Consider the following 16,992-nt stretch of genomic DNA (forward strand, 5'->3'; position numbering starts at 1 on the left):
TTCCGACTTATTGCTGGGTAAACAGAAGTGTGTGGAGTAAGGAAACTTGCCTAAGGTTTAGCCCCGCTGGGAATCAAACCGCAATCGCTTGGGAGGCGAGTGCTTTAACCACGACACTACAGGGCTCCACATCTAGAGCCCTGCTATATCAAATGGAAGACGTCTCAAAGCCCTTCACAGAAAATACGGCGGAGTGGAGTGACTGTGTATTTTGTGGGTGAAACGCAACAGCCAACTGTGCACAGCAGTGGCCCACGAACAGTTGGGGATTGAGTGAGTGACCACATTATTGTTTTAGTATTATATGAACCGCATTCATCTTTATTGGCATCTCCGTTTGCAAATTATTTCAAGACAATTCATGGCTGATCTGTGCTGGAGGATTTGTTCCTGAAGCGCTCTTGCTGCTAATAACTACCGTTTACATTTGATGCCGTTAAGCCCTCCGAGACCTCACCCTTTATGAAGGGCGCTATAATTTTGATCTGACGCACCCATCACCGTTGCTTAAGAAACTGAGAATTCCATCCATCCCACCAATACATGGAAATCCCAGAGATAGGTTGTTGGAATGGAATGTGCTCTCCCCCCCTTTCCCCCCTCTCTCTTCCTGGAGGGACATGTCCTGCTTACCTGATTCTGGAGAGCATTAGGGGTTGCGGGTTGGCGAGAGCCAAGGCTACATAAATGCAAGTTGTTATTGTTGTTGCTTTTCATGTCAGAAGGATGTCTCAAAGCACTTCACAGGATTTTACTATGTAAGTGTGGTGACTGTGTGCTTTGTAGGGGAACAGGGAAGCCAATTTACACGTAACAATGTCCCACATTCTTATGGGGGGGGTGGGCGGAAGTGGGTTCCATAGAAAGAACCGAGCATAGACGGCAACCGACCAAATAAAGCTTCGCTCGTTTAAGTACACTTGACATTACATTTGATACACCGTCCCCCAACCTCGACGCATCAGACAAACACACAAATAAAATCGCTCGCTGTTTGGGGGAATGTCTCTGTGCACAAATCGGTTGCCGCGTTCCCCTACAAAACACACAGTCACTACACTGCACTGTAAAATCCCGCGAAGCGGTTTGAGACATCCTCCTGATGTGAAAGACATGATATCAAACGCAAGGATTATTAATATTAATATCGCTGGAAACACAGAAGCCATTGTGTGCGGAGCAATGTCCCACATGTAGTCTTGAGTTGTATCTTGTTTTAATCTGGATGGGGGGAGGGGGAATTGGGGCCAGGACACAGGGAGAAACCCCCCACTTTTTGATTCGTTAACCTATCCCTCAAAAAAAATGGTCACTCTATCTGCGACTTTTGGGATACTGCTCTTACCCACAAAATACACAGTCACTCCACTTTTCCAGTTGATTCTGTGAAGCGCTTTGAGACGTCTCGAAGACGTGATAAAGCGCTATATCAAATGCAAAGATTATTATTATTAACATCTGCCTAAACAGGCATAGGCAGGACCTTGGTTTAACATCTTATGGGGAGGGGGGTGTGTGGTGGGAAGCAGATAGACGAATGGCGCATCAAACAGTGTGGCGGTCGGTCAGCCCCTCCTGACCCTCCGCCCCTTCCTGCCCCCCCCACACACTGCTTTGCGTAATTAATTAATCAGTGAAAAGACCTAACATCATCTCGCGCAAAACAGTCAGTCATTGTTGTGATTTAAATGAAATTTTAAATAACTTTTAAATTAGATACGAACAAAAGACCCTTAATTAATTAATCTGGTCTCTGAGCAGCGGCAGGAATAGTGACGGAAGGAGAAAGGGGGGAGGGGGAGGGAGGGAGGGAGGAGAAACAGTTTTGCTCCAACACTCCGCTCATTTATGAATGAAGATCCCTGTTATCTATCGCATCAAAAACACTCTTCACCGAGCCTTTTAAGCATGCTGACCTCTCTTCTTCCGTCTCTGCATTAATGGGACGGCTTAAAAGCTTTTTTTTTCTTTAAAGACACATATAAAAGGGTAGGATAAGAAGAGAGGAGGTTCGAGGAGAAATTGTGTGCGAGATCCTTATAATAGCCTTATAATAGATTTATTTCCATCGCAAGAGATCAAAGCAACTTGAGTCACCCAACTGTTGAAAGACTTTGTGATCCTCCCACTATTCCTGTAACAGCTCAGCATTGATCAATTAGTATTAACAGAAATTAATAACAATAATCATAATCCATGCATTTGATGCCGTACTCTATCTCCTCGTCAAGACATTTTAAAGCGGTTTACGGCATTTTACTGTGAAGTGTACTGACCAATTTTGTTTGGGGAAATTTTGGGCCAGGACACCAGGAGAGAGAAACTGTCTTCTCTTTTCGAATAGCGCCGCGGGATTTATAACGTCCACCTGTACAGGCAGACGGGACTTTGGTTTTAACGTCTCATCTGAAGGACGGCACCTCTGACAATGCAACACACCCCAAGCACTGCATTGGAGCGTCAGCTTAGACTGTGTGAGTTCAATGAGGAGATAATAAGTATGGCTGGATTGCAGATTGGACTTGGAGAATAAGGTGCTTGCAAGCTGAATTTTGTCGGCTAGTTCGGCAATCACAGCAATCTAACTCAGTCGCTCTTTCTCCATCCATTGCACTTCCCATCACTAAAACCGCCAAATTTCTCGTGTTCTTAGCCCTAAGTCCGTCATCTTTCAAGTCATCAAGGTGCAGAAGTTTGGGAAAGAAAACCTTAAATTCCCTTGTAACTTGCAAGTCGGCAGTTCCTTGAACAGGTTAAAACAGCTGATAAAAAAAGATTGCATTTAAAGAGCTTTTTTTTACTCAATCATAATCATTTTAGGCCCTTCTTAAAATTGTCCTCAGAGACTCCTTTCAGTTCAGAGCTGAACCCGACAGATATGTCTGGACAAGTGACTCATTCCTGCAGAAAATGTGGTGGGCAAATGATGATTTTAATCCTAAAAATGTCTGACTCTCATCCTCACAAGCCAACACGGCTTTTCTGGAGTCTCTCTCCTGGACCAGGAATGAGTTTGGGAGGAGAGGAAGGAGATTACAATACTATTACTATATCCCCTTTCACAAGCAGTTACCCCATCACACACTCTGGGCTTTCCCACAAGCCTTGGTTCTTGCCAACCTGGGCCTAATACTCTCCGGAATTAGGTAATGCGTCCCTCCAGGGAGAGGGAGGAAGAGAGGGAGAGAGAGAGGGAGAGCATTCCATTCCAACAATCTATGTCTGGAATGTCCATGTGTAGGTGGGATGCATGGAATTTTTAATTGGGTTTGGAGAACTCATAAGCAACAGTGATGGGTTTCCACAGGAGTCAGATACCCGACTGACTTAAAAAAAATAAAATTCATGAGGGTATGGTGTCTCCAAGCGCTTTATGTGACCACCGAGCCCAGGGGGAGGGGAGAATGGTCAGGGCGGGGGTGGGAAGATATGATGAAAGTGCAGTTGAAGAGTTAGGCCTTGAGGTGGGTGTTGAAAGCGGGGGCGAAGAGGAGAGGCGGTGGGGTGGAGTTCCAAGGCTGCAGAAGGTCACAGAGGCAGGTAGGGTGGGGGCGATAAGCGAGAGTGAGAGAGAGAGGATTTGAAAGCGAGGACATGGACCTTGAATTCGATCTGCCGGAGAAAGAGCGTCAAATTCACCTGATCTCACCTGAACCTGAGCTGCTGTCATCCTGAGAAAATACTTATAGATCTAGAGTGATGCCTTATTTTCTCTCCACCCCACCTCATCCCCCCATATAAACCATTTGCACATCTTGTTCTGACTCAAAGCTCTCTCTCTTTTTCTATTACCCGCTGAGTGGTTATGTAAAAAGTGAAGTGCTTCGATTAAAGGTTTGGGACTCCAGAGCTGGTTTTCAATCCTCGCTGTTAATTCTCTTTAATCCCCTTTACATTGGCGAAAAAAGGCCATTTCTTTATAACCCAAAGAGACTTGTTTATTAAGTCTTTTTTTCCCCGTTTAATCTCCTCGTTCCTCACTGTTCCGTGCCTGCAGTGACCTTTGTGTGCCTCATAGGAACATCTATAAGAACAGGAGGAGGCCATTCAATCCCTTGAGCCTGTTCCGCCATTCTATTAAATCATGGCTGATCTGTACCTCAACTCCAATTACCCCATATCCCTTGATCCCCTGACCTGACAAACATCTAGTCACCTCAGTCTTGAAAATGTGAATGGATCCAGCCATAATCCACAGGCTTTTGGGGGAGGGAGAGAGTTCCAGATTCTCACTGGCCTTTGCATGAAAAAATGCCCCTGATTTCACTCCTAAACGGCCAAGCTCCAAAGAACATGAGTGTTGTTAGACGCAAGAAGACCAAGGTCCATCCAGTTTGCCTTCCACCGTCCTGGCAGTCACTTGACTGTCGCGTCCCAAACTATATATTATGTATACTGTATCCCCAGACATCATTTCCTAACAGAAATCTATCTCATTTGTTCTTGAAAGAATCAACACTTTCTGCTTCCACTGTCCATCTCCATACGTTTACTTCTCGCTCATCGACACAGTGTTTCTGTAGATTTGTTTTGAATTTATACCCCCACTTAATTTGCAGGTAACATTTTTCTGTAACTTTGAGGAATCCCACCCAGTTTTAGACTTTTTTTTAATCCTGAAATTCAAAACTACTTTGAAGTTTATTTGAATTTCAAAAACTATTCCCCTGTATCCCTCCCCCTCCCAAGACGTCTTAATGGGCTTCACGGAGTACTGTGAAGTGTAGTGACTGTGTGTTCGGCAGCGATCACGGTGGCCAATTTGCCGGTGGCAAATTAAGAACCAATTTACAAATCTGCCCTATTCCCTTTACCATATGTTCTGTGAAGTGCTATGCAACGTCTCAAAGACGTGATAAGGCGTCATATCAAATCCAAGAATTATTATTACTATTAACTTAACTTGCAAGGCAAAAACAACGTATCGATGCCTCTGAATTCATGGTAAGCACTAAAGGACAGGTTCCTTCTCTCTTCCCTCTCCTCCTCCCTCGATCCCTTTGCCCCTGACCTGGAGACAGGTATTATAAAGAGAAATGACTTTGTATTTCCTGGCTTCCTGTTGCTTGTCAGTTTTTGTTTGTCAGCTTCCTTCTGTTTACCTTCTTTATATCACGGTGGATCTGGAGCTTGTAAATGATATGCAAACTCTCATCCCATGTGTGTCTGAAGCCCTCCCTCTCCACCTCTCTTTAAATCCCCATTCCCCTCCTCCCCCAAAAAAACTGCCTCTTTGATTGTGCCTCCAGTCACCTCCCCCTCTCCCTTCTCATACAAGTGTTGCTTTTGTGATCTTTTATTTATATAATAATAATCCTTGCATTCGATACAGGGCCTTACCAGGTCATCGAGACGTCGCAAAGCAACGTCAACAACAAGATTACATTGTATAGCGCCTTTCACGTCAGGAGATACACTGTAAAGGACTGTGTAATCTGTGGGCAAAACCGGCCACCAATTGTGCACAGCAGCGTCCCACACACAGCCGTGGAGTGAGTGACCAATTTTATTTTAGGGGCAATTGTTGGCCAGGACACCGGGAGAGAGAGATTTAATGTCTCAACTGAAGGGCAACACCAGTGCCAATGCAATACCCCTCCCCCAGCACAGCATTGGAGAGTTAACTTCCGAGTGTGTCAGACACCCGGCTGACCGCACCCCACACCCCCACAAAAAAAAACTATGTGATTCTTAGTCCTGATGTGGGGGCTTGAACCCACAACTTTCTGATTCAGGGGCAAGTACGCTACCACTGAGTCAGGGTGACACATATAAACCTACGCAGATCAGGTCATGACTGGAGAGGACATGTTATACTTTCCGCTCCCATTGGGGAGAGGAGAGGTGGGGAGCGGAGGTTGGTTAAGAAAGGTGACTTTGGTTTGGATGTAGAAGATGGTCAAATCCTTCTGTAAAGCCAACCCTTTCATCTTCTGATAAATGGCTCAATCTGTAATAGGAAGACTGTTGTACACTCAGTAAGAATGAGATGCGATGGGGCTAAGGGCTTTCTTCATCCAGGCTTGAGTCTCTGAGAGGTGCCTTGAGACAGTCATCCTAATGGGAGGCGTTGTCTAAGCGAAAGTGGTTGCGGAGGAAAGCGAGAGTTCAACCACTACAACTCTCAATTCTTTCACCATCGGTGGCCGTGCTTTCAGCCCCCAGAACGAATCTGCAGAACATTACTTCAGTGAGCGAGTAGTAAACACAAGGAACAGGTTCCCTGGGGAGATGGACGGTGGGAGCAGAAAGTGTTGATTCTTCCAAAAACAAATGAAATGGATTTCTGTTGGGAAAGAATATCTGGGGGATACAGGATATAGTTTGGGGATACCACATGTGCAAGCGACTGGCAAAATGGTGGAACGTGAACTGGGTGGGCCTTGGTTTTCTTTCGTCCAGCAAATTCTTGTGTTTTTAACAAAGATGATACGAAATCTTTGCTTGCAACTGATCAGCTGATGCTGGTGTCACCATGGGAACCCATTACCTTGCTCCCAGTGTAGGAGGTTTGCCTACAGCAAGTTTGTATAAATTGTATTAAATTATACCCCAGAAATAGACCTACTGGCATTGTGCGCTAGATGATGAAGGAACAGTTAGGATCAATAATGACCCCTATTTATATCCCAAGCGAAACAGATAGGCAATGCATGTGCAGCCTGTGTCTCTATTTAACCTGTTGGTCTCTGTGTCTTGTCTTCACATCACACCTGAAGACTTTCCTCTTCGATCATATTTACGGTCGCCTTCCCCCTCTCCCTGCTCCCCATCCCCCGCCAACCCCACAGGTTCAAGTTCCACCACTTAAGTGCTCTGAAGCGCTATCCCAAGTTTCCTTACTCTGCTGCAAGTAGGAACCCGGTTGTTAGTCGATTGGTGGATTGTTTTCCCGGGGTAATAATCTCTCGCTAAAAAAACTGGGTCACTCAATCCCTGAATGTTTGTAGGACACTGCTGGGTGCAATTGGCTCCCGCTTTTGCCCACAAAATACACAGTCAATCCACTTTGCAATATATTCTGTGAAGTGTTCTGAGGCGTCTTGACGACGTGATAAGGCGCTTTATCAAATGCAAGAATTATTATTATTATTATTATTATAAGTTGTTGTTGTCGCTCAAGGCCGTTGATCCTATGAGATAGCTTTGAAAGAGACATTGGTCGGAATTGGGGCTTTAGATCGAACACAACCAGCCAGACAGTTTCAACTAAAAGACATTACCTCAGGCACTTCCAGCTCATGGAGATCTAGACTTGTCCATGACATGAGAATGTTACAACATAGTTCACCCTAACCTTTCTGTGCTATTTGTCAGTAACAATCAACACAAACCCAAGTCTGACCTTGTGTTGTATCATTGGTGGCCCTATCCAGTCCGGGCTGGAGGAATTGCACAACTCAATTGCAGCCAATTTCGCTCAGGAGTGTCCCACAACAGTCGTGCATTGAGTAGCCAATTTTTTTTTCTTTTGGAGAGATTATTACCCCCAGAAAGTGAACCGCCAATCGACTAACAACCGGGTTATACATAATAAAATAGTCCTTGCATTTGATATAATGCTTTTCACGTCTTGTGGACGTCTCAAAGCTCTTCACAGAATATGCTGTATATTTGGAGGACAAATGCAGCAGCCAATTGCGGACAGTGGTGTCTCCCAAACAATCGTGGATTGAAATGACCAAATTTATATATTTTTAGTTGTTTTTTTCCTACTTACTGCTGTGTGAACTGATGCGAGTGGAGTAAGGAAACTTGCCTAAGGTTTCACCGCACCCGGGAATCGAACCCGATCCTCTCACTTGCGAGGCGAGTGTGCGAACCACTACACTACGGGACTCCACAATGGGGAAAGAGAAAAGTGGAGGGGTGGTGGGTGGGGGGGGCAGGGGGTAATGACATTCGGATCCCACAGCTCAAGCACGATGGATTGAATGGCCTCCAATTGCCCTGAAACTTCTACCATTGCTATAGAGGAGTTCATTTCCCCACTCTTCCTGTTCCGCACAAAATTGACTGAGATGCAATTTCAATGCAGACTTGTCAAGTGTGGGCAAATATTGGATTGTTGCAGCTCGCAAAACACAGAACAGCTCGAGTTAATATTTGCTTCCCCGCGAAATGATGCCTTTCAATCTCCTGCCAACATCAGTCACTGTACAATGGATGTCCCCGCAGAATCAAAAGCCTTTCCACCCCTCGAGTCTCTCTCTTCTGAATTTAAATGTCAGTTCGCCCTGTACATCGCAGTTGAAAATTGCTGTACAGCAAAGTGTGAGATTCCCCCCCACACACCCGTTGTCTTCTTCAAAGGCTTTTTTTTCAGGTGACTACCCCCCACAAAATATGCAGTCAATCCACTTGACAGCATATCCTGCGATGCGCTTTGAGACGTCTCAACTACGTGATAAGGCGCTATATCGAATGCAAGAATTATTATTATTGTTGTGAGGGTGATGACCTACTCCAAACTAAACCTGCCAACGGATATCGAGTTTCTTCAGAAAGCAGCCTGAGAAACCACAGCCAGAAACACTAAACAGTTGAACAAACTCAGAGCACGAACATCGCAGAATCTGGAAGCAACTCAGACAAAAAAAAGAAAGGCCTTCAGCAAAGTTCAGCAGGATCAAATCCCTAGAATAATATTGCCCGTCGGGACCTTATCTCCATATTTCCATCACAATAACACTCTCTGACTGGAACGAGCCATCAACTGTAGGCACTTGCTCTTAAGAGAGAGAATGAGAGAATGAGAGCGAGCATCTGCTAAACTGAATAGTGGGTCAAACCGAACAGCTTCTCTTGTTTTAAACTTTTAATAACATATATATATATATTTAAAAGTTATATAATAACAATCCTGGCATTTGATACATCGCCTTATCATGTATAAATTGGTCATTTCAATTCACGACTGCTTGTGGGACACTGCTGTGCGCAAATGCAAGGATTATTATTATTATATTTGTGACGTCTTAACGCGCTTCACAGAATATACTGCAAGGTGAATTGACTGTGTATTTTGTGGGCGAAACGCGGCAGCCAATTGCGCACAGCAGCGTCCCCACAAACAGCCGTGGATTGAATGATCAAATTATTATTTGATCACGTCCTCCCGACGTGAAAGGCGCTCTATAAATGGAATCTTGTTGTTGTTGTTATTATTTCTTTTGAAGGAATTGTTACCCGCGGATAAACGATCCCGTGGTTTGGAGAGTCTGCGGTACACAACAATCAAGGTAAAAAATTGATGGAATAATTTAAGCTGCAAAGCTCTCGACTACACAGTAAAGTGAGCTACAAACAGAGTCTCGTAGCCTGAAGTATGTTGGCTTATTGAAAGAAAACTGATCGAATGGCAGTGTTGTTAGGGGTCTATTAAGCTGTTTCTCTTTTTGCAGTCATACAAGACAGGTAACCACACATGAGCTAAAGTAACATAAGGCTTTTTTCTTTTTTTAAAGAAGCTGAAATGAAGCTGGGATTGAAGTGCTTTGGGAAATAATATTAACTTGAACACGAGTGGAATAGAAACACGATTGCAATGGCTGATGTTGCTCCCACACACCGAGATACCAAAACACCAGGATTGATTCATTGCGTCGATGAGTCTCATGGGCTTTTGACCCGATGTCTTATCGCATCATCGAGCCATCACAACAACACGACTAAAGCACCCTTCACACGGGGTAGGTTCTCGGAGTGCTTCACAGGAAACTTGTCTAAGGTTTTGCCCCACCCGGGAATTGAACCCGGGTCCCCTCGCTCGCGATAACCACTGCGCTACGGGACTCCACGAGTCAAATGGGGTTCAAATGGGCCAAAACGAGTCGTCTTCATCGAAAACCTCACCGGTTTGGGAAGAATTCCTTCTGTAGGATCCCAATTTCCGGCACAAACACGATGGGCAGAACGGCCTCCTTCTTTGCTGCATAATTCTACGTATGAACTTACACTCACTCGGCACATTTCACGTTTGGGAAGACATCCCAAAGTGCTCAAAGATGATTCAGGCAGAGCCCCAGGGAATGAGGGTCGGAGCTGAGGAGGGGGTAAGACGAATGAAAGTGCTGGTCAAAGAGATACATTCTGAGGCATTACCTTGAAAGGGGGGGATGGGGAGAGAGAGGGCCCTGATTATATATTTTCCATCAAGAGCGGACATGAGTGGCAAAACAAAATGAAGCAATAAAAATGTTCTTGACGTCAGATTTGATTGCTGATCAGAACAAATTAACACGGCCACTTATCTCCATTATCTATCTGCATTTCGAATCAGGCAATCAAATCAGCGCAAGAGATACAATTCCACTTAATTAATAATGGTAATAATAATAATCCGTGCATTTGATATATCACAGAGAGCTTCACAGAATATACTGTAAAGTGAATTGACCGTATATTTTGTGGGCGAAACGCGGCAGCCAATTGCGCACAGCAGCGTCCCCACAAACAGCCGTGGATTGAGTGGCCAAATTTTTTTTTTTTTAAGTAGATTATTATCCCCAGAAAAGCAATCCGCCAATTGACTAACAACCGGGTTCCTACTTACTGGAGTAAGGAAATTTGCCCAATGTTTCACCCTGCCCAGGAATTGAACCCACGTCACTCTCGCTTGTGAAGTGAGTGCTCTCACCACTGAGCTACAGTCTCCACAATCTGATTTCAGATGTCCTGTCTTCGGAAGTCTCTCAAGCTTTGCAGAAGTGTTTTGACAACCTATGGTTTAAAATTCCGGGCGGCCCTTCCTTGCGCAACTATTTTGTCTTAAACCTTTTATGATTGTGGCGCTACTCGCTGGGGAAAGAGTTTCCGTGTCAGCCTGGCTCGTTCAAGGAAGCCCTCTCATGTCTGTGTCAGAAGGTTGTAGGTTCAAGCCTCCATTCCCCCATGTCAGGGACTTTGAGCTCACAGTTTAGGCTGTCATTTTAACACCTCTGGCCCATTTCAACCTTTTTTTGCCTCAAAATTCTGTTTAAACCAAGGAGAACTTTCATTCGCTCTATAGAAACAAAAATAGCACAAACCTCCCCCATCCCCCCTCTCGACCCTCCTCCACCCCCGCTTTCTCTCTCTCCACCCCTCTCCATCTTCCCTCGTTTCCCTCTACCTCCTCTCTCTTTCTCTCTACTCAAAATACAGTCACTCCACTTTACAGTACGATCTTGTGAAGCACTTTGAGAAGTCTCAACAACATCATCAGTATCAAAGTGCAAGGATTATTATCATTGCTCCCTTCCTCTCCCCTCCTCTCTCTACCCACCTCCTGCCCACACCTTTCTCTCTCTCTCTCTCGCTCCCTCCTCCCAACCCGCTCCCTCCTTCCTCTATCTCTTTCTCACTCTCTTCCGCTCTCCAACTTCCCCCACTTCTCTCTGCCTCCTCTCCTTCTCTCTCTTCCTCTCTACCCCCTTTCCCCCTCTCTCTACCCCCTTTCCTCCTCTTTCTACCCACCTCCTGCTCTCTCCCCCACTTCCTCCCTCTCTCCCTCCCTTTCAACCCTCAACAGCTTTTCTCTATCCCTCTCTCTGATCCTCCCTTCACTTTCCTCTCTACCCCTGTCTCTACACAGCCCCCATTCCTTCACCCACCCCTCTCTCCCTCCTAAACCCACACTCTCTTTTCTTTATCCTTCTCTCTATCCCTTTCCCCCCCCCGCATCTCTCTCTCTCTCCCACCTCCCGCTCTCCCGCCTCCCAACCCTCACCATCCTTTCTCTACCCCCATTCTCTCTCTCTTTCTTATTCTACCCCCACATGCAGAATATTCTGTGAAGCGCTTTGAGACGTCGCGACGATGTGATAAGGCGCGTATCAAATGCAAGGAATATTATTATTATCATTATCATTATTATTATCATCTTCTCCTCTACCCCGTGAGCAAGCTCTGAATTAAAAAATGTCTGGCATTATAATCCAGCCATTTGCGAGCTCGGGGGAGTGTTTCTCTGGCTGGTCTGACGCACATTGGCTATGGATATTTTATGAGAGAACTTATTCATTCGTCCCTTCAGAACTCTGAAGCAGAACCCTGCGTTGGCTGCACAGTTCACTGGATGGTCAGGACAAGCCAAAGACCAACGGTGGGTTAGAGCTGGTTCATTTACCTTAATTGGGCAGCTCCCATCACCCCTCCCATCCCATTTGCATCGATTACATTGCTCTCCGATAATGCCTTAATCTCCTGTGATTCCTTCGCTAATTAATACAGCGTTCGTTCCGAAACATTCTCATTGTAACTCTCTCGGGAAGTGAGTCGAGGACAGACAACCTGTATTTGGGCTGATTTGATGGATATTTATTCAAGGTTACAGTACAGCCAGAGGCTATATCCGCTTCCCGGATCTTACTCTCTCCCTCTGCCCCCCTCTCTCTCTCTCTAAGGTCTTTGCGGACTACACAGAATGGCAGAGAGAGAACACAAGTGAAGTGTGTGGAAGAAGGTTTCTGAGGGCAGGGCTACAGTGGGTGAACGCTAACTCACACATGGTAAAATCACTTTTCCGGAGGTGATAACCCCTTCAAAAAAATAATAAATTGGCCACTCAATCCACGGCTGTTTGTGGGGACACTGCAGTGCGCAATTGGATGCGTGTTTCGCCCACAAATTATACAGACGATTCACTTTACAGTATATTCTGTGAAGAGCTTTGAGACGTCTCGAAGATGTGATCAGGTGCTATATCAAATGCAAGGATTAATATTATTGTAAGGATTATTTTAGGGCAGAAGGAATGGGGAATGAGCGCTGAATCCAATGGTGTGTCAAATTGGGTTCCTTAGGACATCCATTGGATGGTACAAATCCTTAAGGCAGCATCTTAAACATGTTCTTAACAAACTGGTCATGTAACCAGATCCTTAATAACATTCAAACTAATAAGCACTTTCTTGCTTATCAGCGAGACCCAGGCATGAGAGTGTAGGAACAAGATAAAGTCGGGGGCTTTTCGGCTTTGAAAGGAGCCTTTTACACGGAGGATCTTATTATCGCAAACAAGAATGTTGCAGAGTTAGAGAAAGTAAACCCAGAACATTGCTTTAGGATATTGCAAGACATCAGCACAAGAGGGCACGGTGCTGGAGTGAGAAAGGGCAAGGTGGAAACAGATACCAGTAGGTATTTTTTTTTTTACAGTGGTGTCCTGTAGCGTAGAGGTTAGAGCACTCGCCTCGCAAGCGAGAGGACCCAGATTTGATTCCCGTTTGGCAGATCGCTTTCTGGGGGTAATAATTTCTTCAAAAAAAAAATAATTTGGTACCACTCAATCCACAACTGTTGTGGGACGCTGCTGAGCACAATTGGCTGCCGCGTTGCCCACAAATATACAGTCAATTCACTTTACAGTGTGTTCTGTGAAGCGCTTTTGGACGTCCTCCCGACGTGAAAAGCACTATATCAAATGCAAGGATTATTATTATTATTATCCTGTGAAGCGCTTTGAGACGTCTCAAGGACATGATAGGGCGCTGCGTTAAATGCAAGGATTATTATTATTATTATTAACCCAGGGGCAAGGCCACCAAAGAGTTAACGGTGCTCATCGGAACACGTTTCAGTCAGTAACTCGGGGTAATTTACACGGTTTTTCGATGTTTGTGAATGCCTCCACAACTGTGAGTGTAAATGAAATTTGTCCGGCCTCAATTCAACGTGTTGTAACAGTTTAAAAGCTTTGCATTCGAGGAATTTAAAAGAAAACTGGTAACAGGACTGTGAAACTTAACAATCCTTATAATAGTACTAGTAAGAAAAAGCGAAATAAAAACACAGACATTTGCTAAAGTAACAAGACTGCAAGATTGGTTTGGTTGAAGAAGGCCTTTTGCCATCTCTGCTGCGCGTAATTGGTTGCCGCGTTTCGTTCACAAAATACAGACGGTCAATCCACTTTACAGTATGTCCCGTGAAGCGCTTTGAGACGTCTCAATGACGTGATAAGGCGCAATGTCAAATGCGAAGATTATTGTTATTATGAACCGGGAGAAATGGCATTTTGGTTCATGTTCGAGAGTTAAAACTTCTTTTCAAAATCAAAGCTGCAATTACAGACGGCAAAGCGATGCAAGATGCTGACAAGGGGAAGAGGAAAATTATTTTACGCAATTAACCGTGTAATTAACAGCACATCGCAAAGCCTGGCTGACACCTGTCACATCTTAATTGCAGAGAGGCTCACAACAAGAACACAGGGACATGGGGAGAATGACAGTTAAACAAGGCAAAAAATTATTTTGGTTCGTTTTTTTCCTTGCATTGGGAACGTAAGACATCTGTATTCTTCTCTCAGAGGCTAGGGATAAAACTATTTCCTTCTGAAGCTGGAAATAATGACATGGTAACTAGGACTCTGTGTTGCTTTGGGAGGAGATTTTTAATGATATTTTCCTCCTCTCTTGTTTGGGGTTCAGTTTGTAACTTTAACAGCTGAAAAAACAAATCTTTACATTTGCCATAGAGCCTTTTGTGTCAGGAAGATGACTCAAAGCGCTTCACAGAATATATTGTAAAGTGGAGTGACTGTGTATTTTGTGGGTGAAACGCGGCAGCCGATTGCGCACAGTGACGTCTCACAAACAGTTGTGGACTGAATTACCCATTTGTGTTTTTTTTTATTTTTATAAAGGATTCTTAACCCCGAAAAAGTGATCCGTCAATGGACTAACAACCGGATTGCTACGTACTGCCAGCTAAACAGAGGCGGGTGGAGTAAGGAAACTTGCCTACGGTTTCGCCCTGACCATTTGCGAATCGAACCTGGGTACATTGCGTTGCAAAAGGGGTACTTGTGTTCACATTCCCTCCCCCTGAGGGACCACCTGAATAATCACTCGCTGTTTAAAACGTCTTCTTAAAAGCTTGCTGATGACAGCTCAGGTTTTAATGAGCCGGAAGATTTTTACAAAAAAGGTAAAAATAATAAGCGATGATGCGGGTTTAAAAGCCTCGCCTTCAATTATTTATGGACTAAAAGAGAGAGAAAAAGAGAGCGACATAATTAGATTGTAGGCTGTCCATCTCACACCTCCTCTCCGCAATCTCTATTGAGTTCTTTGTGTTGGTTGCAATCAGAGGGGAACGCAGACAATGAGACAAATTTCGGGAGATAACAAGTTAGCTTCTGCGGGCAAATTAGGCTGTTTCCATCACTCTGATTGCAGTTGGCACTGACTTCAGTTGGCACCTGATGGGAAGCGGGAGAGAAGGTTCGACTCTGATGTAATCTAATCTAAAATCTAATCTAAGGCTCCAACCCAATAACCACTTGGGGCTCGTTTAAAGGGAAAATAGCAATTAGCAATCCTCGCCATTTAATGCACAATCTTATCTCGGCGTTGAGACATCTGACGGGATAAACAATAAAGTGGGGTAACTGTGTACTTTGTGGGCATTCAGCAAAAAGGTCTTTTCTTCCAGACAACAATAAACAACAGAGTGATTAGAACCCGAGCCCGACCCGACTGCGAAAAATAGACCCTCAAACCTTCCACAAACCAGCTTGGCCGAGACAGGGATTATTTTAAAAGCATCTCTCTCTACCCGACTATTCGGGGAAAATGCAGATAATACAATGCTGGATAAATCAGCCGCCAAGCTATCCGCCAATCAACTAACAACCGGGTTCCTACTTACTACTAGGTAAACAGAGACGTGTGGGTTAAGGAAACTTGTCTAAGGTTTCGCGCCACCCACGAAAACCCTTAGGCCAGTTTCCTTACTCCACACAAGAAAACATGAAATTCACATAGCGCCCACTGGCTGGCCAGATAGTAAGATCAATTGATGCCGAGAACATAGCATTTGCTATTGACAAGCCATACCTGACAGCTATTTAATATTCTCACCAAACACTTGCACTGACTTGCTTATAACTTCAAGGGTTAAATCAACAGTAATACCTCTTTGGTCTGCATCACGTTCTCTCCATCAAGCATTTGACTTAAGGTCAGATGTCTTAAATCTGACATTAAATCATCTTAAATGATGATGGAGGGTGGTTGTTAAACTGGTTGGAAAAGGGATTGTGTTAATGTACAGGGAGGAGACAGCAAAAATCAATTCAAAATAAAGAGATGCAATACTTCGATATCATTGGAAGGATACAGAAACGTGTCCAGTTCATAGTCAAAGGAGAAAGGTCAAAGGCAGTCACAAGCCATGCTTTCCTCTGTTAATTTCCTGGCTTTTAGTAAATTAACATTTTGGTAATTGTTGGTGGGAATGTTTTTTCACACACTCACAACACACACATACGCAAGGGATGGACAGTCAAGGATTTGGTCCGGAGTCTGGGGGTTGGGATCAGAAGGGGTGAAGGGCAGGGAGGGTGCAGGTAGGAGGGAGACTGAAGGTGGATTCAAAGAGGAGGATCTTGAGACGGGTCTTGAAGGAGGTAAGGGATTTGATATTGGATCTTATCACATGGATGAGATGTCCCAAAGCGCTTCACAGAATATCCAGTAAAGTGGGCGAAACGGGAAAATCAAAGGCGCACAGCAGAGTCCCACAAATAGTCGTGGATTGAGTAACTCCATTTTTTGGTAGGGATTATTAACCCCTGGATAAATGATCCGCAAATCGACTATCAACCAGATGCCTAATCACTGCCAGATAAACAGAAAACTGCCCCACCAGGGAATTGAAGTTGCCCCACCAGGGAATTGAACCCGGGTCCTCTCGCTCTAACCACTACGCCATAGGTCTCCGCAAGAATAAATCAGGCTCAGAGCCTGCTTTTGTAGCAATCTCCTCTGACACAGGTACACAAGTCCCTCGACAGCTCGGCTAAAGCACATGATGCATATGAATTGTACTTCTGTTGAACTCACCAAGTGATGAGTATGCTCTACCCGAAAAAATAAAAATCGCCAGTCGCGACTCTGAACCATCTTTCAACCTTTCCCGTGCAACAATCAGAGGAGATGGTTAGTGAAGGTCATTAAGGGCTCGATTACCTGGAAGCTCTCAGCATTTGATTCCCGTAACGTC

Source organism: Callorhinchus milii, unplaced genomic scaffold, assembly GCF_018977255.1.
Source record: "Callorhinchus milii isolate IMCB2004 unplaced genomic scaffold, IMCB_Cmil_1.0 Scaffold25, whole genome shotgun sequence".
Lineage (NCBI taxonomy): Eukaryota > Metazoa > Chordata > Chondrichthyes > Chimaeriformes > Callorhinchidae > Callorhinchus > Callorhinchus milii.